The sequence below is a fragment of the Rhea pennata genome, chromosome 23, assembly GCF_028389875.1.
Source record: "Rhea pennata isolate bPtePen1 chromosome 23, bPtePen1.pri, whole genome shotgun sequence".
NCBI lineage: Eukaryota > Metazoa > Chordata > Aves > Rheiformes > Rheidae > Rhea > Rhea pennata.
The window spans coordinates 1,000,877-1,015,283 of NC_084685.1; positions in this window are offsets into that span (position 1 = coordinate 1,000,877).

Consider the following 14,407-nt stretch of genomic DNA (forward strand, 5'->3'; position numbering starts at 1 on the left):
GGGCATTGCTCTTGCCTGGTGCTCACTGGCATGCCCAGCCAGGGGCAGCAAGGAGTTTGGAGGTCACTGGGGGACCAGGCACTTCTGGGACAGAACCTAGGCTGAGGGAGGGCATCCTGGCCTCAGGGGCCATTAGCGTGCTGCCAGGCTGAAGAGAAAGGCTTCTCTCGGAACTATGTCAAGGCCCCACAGAAACATCTCTAAGTGTACCTCCCGCCGTACGCATGCACGCACCTGAACACGGATAAATAAGGCAGAGATACCTGCTTTTATTCTCTTTCTTATAGACATATGACTGATAGGAGTATATATGTACAAGGGAGGGCACATAGATAAAAGCATACATTTATCCACATATGTATGCATTTTATATATATACATATACACATGCCCCCCACTATTATCCTCCATTGCCCTCAGAGCAATGTCTGCTAGGCACCTCCAGGTGTACTCAGGCCCCCACCTGCTCCCTCCCTGTGTTTTCAGTGCTTCAAGTGCTGCTGCTGCAGAAAGAAAGGCAGCGGTTTCTTCCCTCTGCCACAGACTCACTTCCCTGCCTGGCCGTCACAGTGCCACTTCCACAGGAGAGCAGGAGCACAATGGTGAGAGTGGAGAAGGCTGAAACCACCTGGGAGCTGGAAGGCTCAGAGGGGGCTAGCTAAACCATAATCAGGCTTCTTAAAAGCACCACGTTACACACTGGCCTTTTCTGTCCAACCATTTCCCGCCTGTGAGCGGGAAGCTTTCCAGCAGACAGCTGACCCAAGGGATGACCTCCTTCTTCCCTCACCTGCACCTGGTTGTCCCCTTCAGACCTCTCCTGCTGAGGCCTGGGCACTTGTCTCAGCGGGCAAATGAGCACGTACGAATGGCAGCCCCACCATCTCTCTGCTGCACCCGGCCAGGCTCTTCCATGCCGGCAGACAGCCCCAGAGGCACGCACAGCTGACTGCTGCAGCCACTGCTGCAACTCTCCTCACCAAGTCCCCAGGCAGGAGGCTTTGGAGACTGCTTCCTCCCCTCCCCGGGCTCCCCAGCAGCACTCCCTCAGCTGATGCTGCCATAGGGATGGGGGCTGCCGGAGAGGACGTGCTCATGGCCCGGGCCACTGCGGCTGTCTTCAGCACAATCGGCGCTCTGGCTCTGACACCACCATCCAGGGCAAAGGGCCACCAGGGGCCTTGACGGGAGGCCTGAGACCACCCCGACACACACTTTCCGCCTCTTCTTTCCCAAGCCCCGTCCTCCAGGGGCATGGGACCCCCTTCAGCACCTGGAAACCACTTCACATTTTCCCACACGCACGTATTGTCTGCAGAGCGAGCAGCCCCCTCCGAAGCCCAGGAGGCAGTGAGCAGTGCCCAGTCTCTTGGCTCTACGCCCACGCGGAGGTCTGCCCCAGGCAGGTAGGGCGCTGCCCTTCCTGGAGCACTTGGAGCACGCAGACACACAGAAGCCAACCCTGCCAGCACCGTTGCTCCCGCCCCACTGACCACGGTGCCACTGACTCCCCTGCTGCATGTAAAGCCTGACCAAGGTAATCACGTGCAGCAAGGAGAGAGGACAGCCACCAAGGTCATTAGGGGACAGGAACAGGAGTGGTGTTAGCTTGCTGGAGGGCATGGAGGGAGGCAGCACCATGCTTCTACTGCCCCTGGCTCTGCCCTCCAAACGCCTGAGTGCTGATGCAGAAAGGGCTTGTCATGGCTGCTTTCAAGGCATTCATTTGTGCTGTGTAAGTGAAATGACACTTTCTGGAAACCAGCTGTCTGGTATGGTGGTAAACAGTCCAGCACGTGCAGTCCTCAGAATGTGAGAAGTGCTCATAGAGCGGTGTGGTGCGAGGCCTTCTTTCCCACACGTTGTCAGGTTGGCCACCTGTAGGCGCCTCTGCCTTAACCCTAACCCCCTTATGAAAGAGCAGGTGGTGCTGGGCTCTCGGAAGATGCTTTGAGGAATGGTAAGGGCAGAGAAATCCCATTTGCTCGCCAGTCTCTACCATTCTAATGCCAGACTAATAAACACAGGGGAGCATCTCCATCGAAGCAGCACACTTCCATTGCACATGGAATGGGAAGCAGATGAACCCCTGCTAGAAAGCAGCTTTTGGTTTCTATACCTGTTGGGTTGTGTAGTATTGTTGGTAGTGCGCGTAGGCACTCAGCTAACACTGGTGCATGAGATCCCCGAAAGAGAAAAGCCAAGAGCAGCCAGACAAGCAGTCAGGGCAACGACTGTGGCTGGCTACCACAGAAATGCTGTAGTTTGGCTGAGAAATGCTCTCCTTGGCAAGCTTCCACCTACTTTCTCTTCCTGGTCAGAAGGGGTTTAAAGGCCCCCTGACTCTTTTCTCTCCCTTCAATCGGGCTGGGCGCTGTCAGCATTTCTTCTCCATTGTCGCGGCCTCTTTCATCAGGAGCCCCTCTGGATGCGGGGCCGCTTGGGTTTGCGAGGGTTAGGGGGGATTTGTAGTCTTTGGAGGCTCAAAGGGTATTGTAAAGTGTTCACTGAGGAAGCGCCCCGAGTTGTATCCCCTTTCCTGTCTGTCTCTCCTTCAGGGGAATTCTGGTGGATTTCATCGTCCGTTTGTTTGAGGCTTGCTTGTTGTTCCCAGTGGGGAAAGAAGACTTGGCGAGGGAGTGCGTGTGTGGGGTGGACTTAGTTCGACAGTGCGTGTGAAAATACTTTCTCCTGCAAGAAGCACTCGTGTGGCAGTGATGCTGCCTGAAGCAAGTTACTTAGCAGGTTTGTGCCCAAGTCCCATTCAGCAGTATCAGTGCAGGAGAGATCAGCAGTCCCGGGGGCCTGGGCAGTGAAGAGGACGAAGAAACATGAGGGGAATGACTTTGCCCTGAGATTTCTCTGAGGAGGAAAAGGGGAAATGATGCCTAGCCATGAGCACCTAGTGGCATCCGTTGTGCTCTCCCTTATCCATGAGCTGATCATGTAGCTTGTTAGGAAGCCATCCGTGAGGGCAGGCATCAGATCTGTCTCTGTGCAAGGCGGCCTGGGACTTTCGAGCTTCTCAGCTCCCGTGCACTACCTCTGGAGCCAACGGTTCAGGCTGCAGGCTAGCTCTGTGCATTCTTGATCAAGGCGCACTGGTGAGCACAGGGCAAGGGTGCCTACCTGGCTTCCTGAGGGGGACAGCCACACCGGAAGGGACTTGGTGAGACAGAAAACGGGGGGAAAACTTGGCTCGGCAGGACACACTGCTCCCTGCCCTGATTCTTCCATTGCAGCCGTGTCCCAGGGGGAAACTCTCCTTTCTGCAGGAGTGCTTACTACTGCAGGGGCTAGAGACCTGGTGCTTTTCAAAGGCTCGTGTGTGACTGAGGAGTGTGACCCCGAGAGAGCTGTAAATCATCAGATTATGTTACAGGCGGGCGCTATTTCCAGGCATCGTTGGGGTCCCTCTTGTTGTGTTGCCATGATCTGGATCAGGAGTGGGTCTAAAAGTCCTCCAGAGGACAGGAGTGTGGGAGGCTGCAAGTGAGTTTTGTGGCCTGCTTGCACAAAAGGAGCAATCTGCAGTCAAAGTTGGTGTTCAGCCTCCCATCACAACCTCAGCCTCGATCTCCTCCCGTGTGATTGTGAGGACTGCTCAAGAAAACACAAACGATGTCACACCAAAAGAACCCCCCCCCACCACCACCACCCCAGCCTTCTCAGCGCTCCTCAGCATGGCGGGAGATTTGGGCAGCACGAGCAGAAGCAAACTGTCCCGTGTCCGACTGGAGAGTCTTCACAGGCTTTGGCACCACCTGGTGGCAACCACGATAAGACTTGCTTCCAAGTTTTTGAGAATCCCTGTGGGAAGAGGAAGTAACCCTTCCTCAAGCTGACAGGGGAAATCTCTCTGCTCCTTTGCCAGGCTGTGCTATTTCCACGCGCATGGCCTACTGAAATACCAGCCAGCATCAGCCCTTCCTTCCCACTGGCCGCATGAGCGTATAGCCAACAGTGCAGGCCTCTTTATTCATTCCCTCCCCTGGGCAGCAGGGAGAGCAGGAGGAGGGCAGCTCCCCCAAAGGGCCAGTGCCACCGCCATGTCCATTGTAGGGCATGATCTGGCAGGCCGGTCAGGGCCCTGCAGCCCCTCCGGGTGTGACAAGGCCTGGGGTCACAGTGGGGCACTCACGCATCATAGCCACAGCTCCCCTCTCCCCACGGGGCCCCTGGCTCCCACCCGCACTTCACTGTGAGGCCTGCAGCATCCCCAGCGCTAGCTGCTGCTCTCTGTGCTGCCTTTCTCCTCCTCAGGAGCTGCTTTTCCGAGAGACGGAGAAGGCAAAGGGAGGCAGTACACTAGCAGTGGAGGGCCGTTCGGTGAAGTGCAGAAGGGGAGAAGGAGAAGGAGATTGGAGAGGAGGAAGTTCCTTTTCCCCCGCCTTCTGCTGGTGTTAAGCTGGAGAGAGGGTGTGGAAAGATGGAAGGCATGAAGCCTGGCATGTTTCCAACGCTGCGCGATCTCACCACTGATGGTAAGGCCTTGCAGAGCCGTTTCATGTCTCTATTTGAAGAGAGGAGCAAGTGTAAGAGGTGCTGTGAAGACCCTGGAGCCTGTGGGGGACGTCTGGGCAGGACTGGGAGCTGCAAAGGGAGCCCGGAGAGAGATTGTCCCTCACTGGCCTGGCTGTCAGTTTGGCAGCCAGCATTCCGGGGTTCTGTTGCCTTGGAGAAGGCACTGGCCACCGCTGGCAGGAAGAATTGGCGTTGCCCCAGTGGAAGTGCCAAGTCTGTGCGGGCAGGCATCGAATATGGGTGAAGCTGGCCCCTGCCAGGGACAAACCTCGGCATTCCCTGAGCCCATGGGATTCCTGCGGGCACAGCAGCATCCTCTTGCGGGCTGGGAGCCCGTTGGCGAGTTTCCCTAGGGAATGGCTCTCACTTGGAGAGCTGCCCAGGACGGAGAGGAGTCTCCTTTCCAGATGGCTCAGCTGTGCGGCAGCTCTGGCCCAACTCGAGAGAGGCTGCCTGAAAGGCAGGTCTGCAAAGTGAAACCTCGTACTTTTGACAGGCGGATCTCAAGAGCACTTGGAGCTTTCTGTTTCCCTTTGGGAGCTCTCCTGGGCTGAGAATGAGGCTGATAGCATAACGCCACGCAAAATGTTGGCTCTGCAGCCCCCGCCTCGGGTGCTTTTGATGTGGGAGGGCGCCGGAGGAGGCGAGGCTCGCTCATTCCCTTTGCAGCCACTGCCTCCCTGGTTAGGAGCGAGCAGGATGATTGTGAGCTTGCTGACTTAGAGCACGGTTATCTCTCGCTTGCCTTCCAGATATCGTTGCTATCTGGGGTGGTGTGTCGGATTACATTTTCCGAGAACTTATCCTGGACAAGGTATCCCCTTTCTCCCCTCAAATTCCAAGGATGTGGGTAGCCCTGACACCCCCGTGCCATCGAGTGCCCTAATGCTCCCCCTCCTTTTAAGGCAGAAAAGACAGCCCAGCAGTGCCCTGCGCTTGACCAACGTGGGGCAGAGCAGCTTCTCTCTCACTTGGGAGAAAGGAAAAAGCCCAGCTCTAGCAGAAGAAAGGGCTGTGCACTTTCTGCGGCTCCTCGAGGCCCCACGGCCAGAGTGGAAGGAGCAAGCCCAGACAGCCTTGGACACTTTGTGGGGCCTGTCCCATTGTAGGACACCCGTGGAGCTGAGCTAGCATAGGGAAGTTGCTCTGCTTCTGCTTCGCCCGCTGTCTGTTAGAGCGGGCAGAGGCAAGAGAGCACCAGACTCCACATCTTCCCCAAAGCTCTCCCAAGCTGAGAGACCCTTTGTGCGTCTGGAGTGGGCAAGGCACCAAGCACCAGGGCCATGCTCTGACAAGCCATCAGTCACTTTGCCTGCCTAAACAAAGATGCTTTCTTCCTGCCCTTCTCTTCTCTTCTCTTCTCTTCTCTTCTCTTCTCTTCTCTTCTCAGGCTGTCAGAATGGAAATCGGGACATTCTGCCTTCTGGACCAGGACCTCTACATGAAAAACCGTGCCCCTTTGACTGTTCGGAGGCCTGTGTTTTGTCTGTCTGCCTCTTATGCACAGTCATTAGGGCTCAGACCTGTCTGCAATGATATTTCTGGTAAGCAGACCGATCCAACCCTTTGCTTTGCCCTGCAGCGTATGTGGAGCATGCACTGCCTGGGCTCTGGCCACGGCTGGTCGATGTACAGAGGTCCCTGAGAAGCTCCTGAGAACAACTTCAGCTCTTGAAAACCAAATAGCCACCAAGTAGCACAAACTTAGGCTACGTGCCTTGGAACGGCTTTAGCCACATAGGGGCAGCTGCGGCTCTCTCAGGCCGTCCACCTTGTACAGGGAACTGGCCCCATTCTGCCCGACTTGTCCTGCAACCCTCTTCTGCTCTTCCCTAGGTTTTATGCAAACTGTTCCGCTCAACTCTGCTCTGATAACCTTGGCCACCCGGTACCCTCAGCACACGGTGGAAGCCTGTATCCGAGAGACGCTGCGTTTCTTCTCTCGGGTCTTAGCCAACGGGAAGGATGCTGACTTGGTTTTCAACAACATTGGCATCCTGGTTATCAGAGAAAAGAAAGTGAAAATGAGGTTTTACGAGGACTTTCTTCAGAGCGTGGATAGGACGGGGTACCTGCTGGAATCTCTTCTCTGTGTAAGTTGGGGCGTTTCCGCGGTGCTCCTTGCAGTTCCTTCCCAACCCGGCCAAAGCTCCATTGATCTGATCACCGCTGGCCTGCCAGGACCCAAGGAGCCCCACGGCCTCAGCATGTTCTGCACTATTGACAGCTCTCTGCAGATTTACTCTCCAGCATTTGCTGCTCTTTGCAACATAGAAGAGGTGTCTTGGGTCAGACAAAGATCGGAGTTGCTCTCTATCCCATGGTGCTTCCCTTGCTCTTCCCACACACACCTTCCAGAAAGCCATGCCTTAGAGACCCTTTGTGTGAATAAAACGTGGTGATCCGTCTCTGCCACTGTTGCAGACCCCCTGGGCAAGGGATTCGGTCATACGAAGCAGCGAAGCCACCGTCTTTGACATGCGTTCCATTGGTGTCTTCCTGCTTCCAAGGTGAGTAGGTTGCCTTCTGTAGCCCCTGGCTGACCAAGCTGGCAGCTTCTCGGCTCCAGAATGGTAGCAGCACATTTCCAAGGCTTGTCTACTTGTGAAGTCATTCACAACCAGTGCTTTCTAAGGAACGGTTCCCCCGTAACTCCAAGCCTGTGACACGGAGAGGAGCTAAGGCAACCTTTCCCACACAGCTTCAGCCCATTGCTCTCTTAGCAGGTGGCTCAAAGAGCAGGTCCATCCAAGTCATCTGCTTGTGACTTGGGCGGACCACATCTCTTGGAGGACTCCAGTAAATAAAAGTTACCAGAAAGCCTTTGTCTTGGGCCAAAAGTGTACAGGACGAGGGATTTCTCAGCAAAACCTCCCGCGGGTCTCTGCGGAGATGCGTGCAAAGGGAATCCAGTGCTGCTAGGAAGTTCCGTTAGGGACCTAGGCGACTGACACTACGCTTCCCAGTCGCAATGACATGGCGTTACTCAGGGAGGGTCCGCAAGTGAACTCAAGGGCGAGATTAGGATTTAGTTTCACCGTGGCGACTGCGAGGAAAACCAGACGGTTCTCCACAAACGTTATGAGCCCCAGGCGAGAGCTGGGCTAACAGCACAAGAGAGCGCACTGGTGTTCAAATACGCTAACAGTAAGGCTCCCAAAGACCCTGCGCTAACTAACAAAGATGCTTCTGCCCTTCCAGGCACAGGAGTTCTTTCCTGTGTAACTTGCGTTCTGAATATAGCCCCCCCAAGACATTGCATATTCTGCTTTGGAAAACTATGGCCTTCCCAACAGCCCTGGGACACCTACGCAGCAGCCTTGCTAGCGCAAGCTACAAAGGGACCTGGAGGCCTGTGTTCAAACTGAGGTTGTCCGCTTGTTTCCAGGTTCGAGCTCCACCTACCCCCAAAGAGAAGAGGCACAAAATTGGCCACTGTGTCCGTAAAGCCCAGAGCAGAAGAGGCTGCGGAAGAAGAGACTGATGGTCACGGTAACAAACAAGGTAACGTAAGAGCAGGCACATGAGCACGCTTTCTACACTTTCATCCTGGCCTTCTTGCTATGCGATTTGAGACACCTCATGAATGCACTGCAGGGGCTAGGACAATGCACCTGTGGCAAGACTACCTACCCATCATGACAAATCTCCCTACAAGCACCCTACAAATCAAGCTCCGAGGACAGCCCAGCACTGCAAACTGCAGTTGGCAGGGCCGGAGGACACTTCCCACCGGACTCTCTTCCCTCACAGTCACAGGCATTGCAAACTGCCCTTTGCTTTGCGGTGGAGAAGAGGAAACCTGTAGGCAGGTCTCATCAGCCTTCTGGGGGACTAATTCTACCTTGAGTCATCAGCTATGGCAGGGGTTGACCCCATGTCGGGAAAACTGGTTGTACTCTTTCCATGAGAAGAGGGGGCTCGGACTGAATAGGCGGCTAGCAAGATTGTCTGTATGAGAGTGATACAGACATGCCAAAACGTGCTCCTCTGGTGTGAAGGTATTCCCCCAAAAGAGACTATGTCAGCTCCTGGAAAGGTCCCTGCTATCCACCCTGTGAAGCACAGGGACTGGGAAAAGCAGGCAAAGGGTGATGCCCCAGGGAATAAGGCTCGGCTGTGGACGTTCAGAGGCAACAAGGCAGCTGCCCTAGCCACGGAGGATAAAAGAGCCCAAAGACCTCTTCAGAAGCATGGCGTGGATGGAATGCGGCTTGCTGCTGCCATTTTCTAAGAGGCTGGATCAGATCGGAACGGCGTTTTAGTTCAAGCTGACCATGGGCTTCTGATCTGAGGAGCTCTCTCCTGTTGCCCTTGCAGGGAATCTTCCTGGGACGCGCCAGTTTCCCCAACAGAGCCATTCTTCCCGGAGCATGAGTGGGCTCACTGGGCCGGCCAAAGGGAGGGAGGAGAGCAAGTCTCCTGTGAGGTGAGAGCCTCGGAGAAGGCAGCTGGGTGGATTGTTTGCTCTGGTACTTTGGGGAGGGGAATGTGGTGCTGAGACACAATGTTCTTCAGCACCCCGAGAGATTGTGGCTCCCTGCCACCAGGGCCTCTCTGTTCTTGCTGCGTGGCTAGCAGGTATCGGGCTTTGGTGAGACTCTCCTGTCAGGCTCATTTGCCTCTTCCTCTTTGTTCCAGGTCTGAACGCAAGCTCTTTCCAAGACCTCCACCAACTAGAGTGGCCCGTGCACCGCTTTGCCCCAGCCCAACAAGCAATGTGGAAGAAGAGCTGGGCTGTGACAATACAAACAAAGGTAACGCGAAAACCCAGGGGAGAATTTGTGAAGGTTTGTAGGCCTTTGCTTTCTTCTTCTTGCTCAGGAATTCTAGCCGAGACGCAAGTGCAGTGCAAGGACCATTAGAGCTGATGTACTCTCACTGCTCGCCTTGCAGGGAGTCTTCCTGGGAAGGGCCAGCTTCCTCATCAGAGCCATTCTTCCCGGGGCACAAGTGGGCTCCCAGCGCTGGCAAAAGCAGGGACAAAGAGCAAGTCTCCTGTGAGGTGGGTGCCTTGGAGAAGGGGATTGGGCTGATCCTGTGCTCTGGTACTTGTGGAGGGAGATGTGTCACTGGGACACGATCTTCTTCCGGACCCAGAAGATTGTTACCCTTTCCCACCAGGGCCTCTCTGTTCTTGCTGCACGGCAGGCAGGTAGCTCTTCCAGGTGAAATTCTCCTGTCAGGATCATTTGTCCCTTCTTCTGGGTTCCAGGTCCGAAGGCAAGCTCTTTCCAAGACCTCCAGCAACTGGAGTGGCCTGTGCACCGCTTAGCCCCAGCCCCAAAAGGAACATGCAGGAAGAGGCTGGTGATGACAATGCAAAGAAAGGTAATGTAAGACCCGACCCGACCCGACTTTCCATAGCAGTTTGCAGGCTTTCGCTTTGTCCTTCTTGCTCGGGAATTCTAGCCAAGACGCAAATGCAATGCAGGGACAGGTACAACTGATTTGCTCACCGCTGTCCCTCTTCCAGGGAATCTTTCGGGGAAGCGCTTGTGTCGCCAACAGAGCCATTCTTCCCGGAGCGTAAGTGGGGTCCCTGTGCCGGCCAAAGGGAGGCAGAAGAGCGAGTCTCCCGTGAGGTGAGCGCTTTGGAGAAGGCGACTGGGCGGATAGTGTGCTCTACTACTTGTGGGAGGGGGATGTGGTGCTGGGACACAATGTTCTTGTGGACTCCGAATGTTGTTACCCCCTGCCACCACGGCCCCTGCTTTCTTGCTGCACCGCAAGCTTTTAGCAGCAGCTTGTGTCTCTGTCATGCCATACTCACCTCTGTCTCCTTGCTTCCAGGTCAAGCCTTTGGACAACCCCCAGAAGACCACCTTTAAAAAGTTCCTCTCTTCTCCCAAAGTCCTCCCACGTGAAGAGGATGGCAGAAAGGGAGAGTACGGCCACAAACATGGCCACGAGGAAGTGCCCGACTTACTGGGAGACACTACAGGCACTAGGTTTGTTCCCTGTGGCAAAGGGAAGGCTAAGGCAGGCTGCCTGTATGGCTTGCTTTGACTCCCCCTCACACCCCCTTACTCACACCCACTGGTTGGTTACAGGGAAGACAGAGTCAGAGCTTTCTCAGGGGTACCCAGGGAGGGGTCGAGAGGCAAGAGGGAGAGGTTGCTGGAGGAGAAGCGCCCAAAGCCAAAACCATTCACGGGGAGGGCATGCAAACTTCAGACCAGGTTGCCAGGAGAGGCCCTGGAATGGCCATCCTCGGCGATACTTCACCCTTGGCTGGACAGGAACCTGAGGACCCTGATCCAAGGCGGCCCCGCTCTCTGAAGAGTTTTCTCATTTCACCCTGTCAGGGAGCCTTCCTCTAACCCCTGCCTGCAAGCGACTCCTTGCTCGAAGGAGGATAACGCCTCAGAAGTTGGCGGCTAGAGCTAAGACTGTGCAGGAAGAAATGAGGAAGAGTGCCTATCGAGACGAGTCTCCTGTGAGGTGAGAGCCTTGCGCAAGCCTGTACTTGTGCATGGGCAGAGATGCTTCCCTTGGACACTGAGTCTCGCTGAGCTCGAGAGCTCTTGTCACAGTGACCTGTGCTTTCCTGCTGCAGGGCAGGCAAGGGCACAGCACGTTTCCATGAGACTCTCCATCTGCCCCTGCTTCTGGTGCTGGCCCATCTTTATCTGCTTCTTCCTTCCAGGTCTGAGCTTGAGATGGCACCTAAAAGAGCCGGCTCCAGATCTACCATCCTCCATGCTACACCCGCCCAAGGTAGTAAGCCCCAGGAAGAAGGGAACGTGGCCACGAAGGTCCCTAGGGGGCGCTCACGTGGTGGTCAAGGAGATGCTGGGGCATCTGGGTCTGCAGATATACAAAGGAAAGAAAAGGAAGAAAGAAAGAGATGGCAAGAGAGGCGGAAAGCAATATAAACGGGAAGCGGCATTCAAAGAAAGCGCCTGTGAGCCTTTGTCCTTTCCCATTCAAGTGCTGCCTGCTTGCGAGAGATGAGTTAGCCAGCTTTCCAGCTGAAGGGCATTGCTCTTGCCTGGTGCTCACTGGCATGCCCAGCCAGGGGCAGCAAGGAGTTTGGAGGTCACTGGGGGACCAGGCACCTCTAGGACAGAACCTGAGTTAAGGGAGGAGGTCCTGATACTAGATGACATTGTGTGCTTCCAGGCTGAAGAGAAAGGTTTCTCTTGGAACTATGTCAAGGCCCCACAGAAACATATTTAAGTACAGATATATGTTTTTAGCACTCTGAACATATATAATCATTTAAACGTGTATAAATAGAGAAATTTTATTATCTCTTTATATATATTTTCATACAAATACATATATATGCAAGAACACATATATAAAAGACCTACTTATCTACCTTTTATTTATATATATTATATATTCTCCACTATTATCCTCCATTGCCCTCAGAGCAATGTCTGCTAGGCACCTCCAGGTGTACTCAGGCCCCCACCTGCTCCCTCCCTGTGTTTTCAGTGCTTCAAGTGCTGCTGCTGCAGAAAGAAAGGCAGCGGTTTCTTCCCTCTGCCACAGACTCACTTCCCTCTCTGGCCATCACAGTGTCACTTCCACAGGAGAGCTGGAGCACAATGAGGAGAGAAGAGAAGGCTGAATCCACCCCAGAAAAGGAGTTTAGAAGAGGCCTCTCTACAAGTCTCTGCCCATCCCTTATTCCCTTTCCTAATAACTGCTGAGAGAAATTAGATTAATTGTTGTGCTGGCTCTCATGTTGGTCTGCTCTCTGCAGCTGCGTCATATAAGAGATGTTCTGCAGGATCACACATTTGGCTGCTCTCCCCCAGTGCTTGAGAGGTGATGGGCAGGGGCTGCATGTATGTGGAGGCCTTGGCAAAAGGCCATCATGGCCAACAGTTAACAAAGAGTCAGACGTGGTAGGTCAAGTATACCTGAGAGGCTGCTGTGGGTCTCTTCTGGGTATGGTGTGAGAGAGAAACCAAGGACTAACATTCCCCAGTAGTCCTAGAGGCCATCTCAATCCACCCAGCTCTACTCACTGATTTGATGACCTGGCCGCTCTCTTTGACCACTCAGTGGATCTGCCTTGTTTGAGCCCACTCTGGTCTCCTCTCACTGCCAGCAGAGTTGTTGGCATTGACAATGCAGGCCTCAGAGATGTCCACTGCTGTTTCCAGCTGAGAGGAAAGACAGCAGAACATGAGAAGAGCTCAGCAGGAAGGAAGACAACTTTTCTGGCCAAGTGCTTAATTTCTTGTTCCCCTGGTATCAGACTCTGAACCAACCTACAAAATGTCAATAGAATCACAGAATATTTCAGCTTGGAAGGGACCTCAGGATGTCTCTAGTTCAACCTCCTGCTCAAAGCAGGGTCAGCCTTGAGGTCAGAACAGGTTGCTCAGAGCTTTATCCAGTCTTATCTTGGAAACTTTCAAGGGCAAAGACTGCACCATCTTGCCTGGGAACCAATTCCAGTGTGAAAAATTTTGTCCATATATCCATGGTCCCATATAATACCTGGTGCAAGAAAATTGGCCCAACTCTGGGGAAGAGGGAAGTGTCCATTCTGGGGTGAGGGACACATGAGGGAAAGTCCAATGTAATCCCACACAGGGAAAAAAGATGAGATAAGCTCTGGCTGGGGCATGGCCCCACACAGATTTCCCTGGCACTCAGCTCTGTGGAAGGCATGGCCTCATAAAATGCCCTCCATTTTCTCTTGTCTTAACTGTACTCAAAAAGTTCACTGACCAGTGAGAGGGAAGCTTTGCACAGAAGCAGGAGACCTGTGTGCCTGTCTTTGCTGTGAGGGATGCAGCATGCAGAGTGATACAGTGTGTGAGCTAAAGGAACAGTACCCAGGCAGCACTCAGGCAGGCTTGTCATCTCACAAGAACTGATCTGCCAGGATTCAGGAGAGAAAGCCTTGCACTGGAGGTAGAATGCCTGTACCAGCTGCCATTTGCTACTTCACTGGCCTTAGGGAGCACAGCAACTCAGACCATGGCAGTCTGGCAGGGGAACTGCAAAATAAGAACTTGGCCATTGCTGTAGCAGCTGCCCTGCTACATGCAGGGCACATGCAGGGGTCTGGTACACTGCTCAGACTGCTCTTGACTGTCGATGCTTGCAGTTTACCTGGTGGCTGCATATTCTGTTGAAGGCAATGTGGGACTGATCAACAGCAGTGATGACATGCCACAAGGCACAGTCCCCAGCACCAGCTGCGGCAACTACCCTGGCACAACAGAGGCCTTCAGCCAGAGCTGCAAAGGGAGGCTGCAGCTGCCCATGTCTGGGGCTGCAGGAGAGCCCGGGGCCTCTCCATAGTGCAGGTGGAGGCATTGTCCTTGCCTGAAAGGCCTGGATGCTGGTTGATGAACTGTACTGCCAAGTTAGGGAACTGCAGGAGGGGCTGAACAGGTTGTGCAGCATCAGGGCAGATGAAAAAGAAATTAGCAAGATCTCCTCTGAGGCCATGCTGAGATGAAAGCCTGAGTCCCAAGAGCACATTAGGAAACGTAGCCATAGACTGCAGTTGATTGTCAGGCAAATGGAGACTCCCCGAGAGCGAAGGCTGGAGCCTTACAACTTTTGGAAGCAAGAGGATGCCTCCTTTCCCCCCTGCAAGGCTGTCACTGCAGAACTGGTTCAGTCGTCACTAGCAGGCAAGAGGCTGGGAGCTCTGCAGAGAGAGACATCTATCACAGCGTTGCAGTCAAGAGTGTGCCTCACGTATATTCTAGCCCTTATTACAGCAGGTGGCGCTGGTGCATCCCACAATTCAGTAGTCATCAAAGGTGTCTATGGCCTGAGGCACCACATTGCAGAGCTGTGTGGGAATGTAGTGGTAAGAAATAAGATGTCAGTGCAGAAACTCTCACCTCTGGTAGAACTATGTGGGAATATAGTGATAAGAAGTAGAAACAAAAGAATC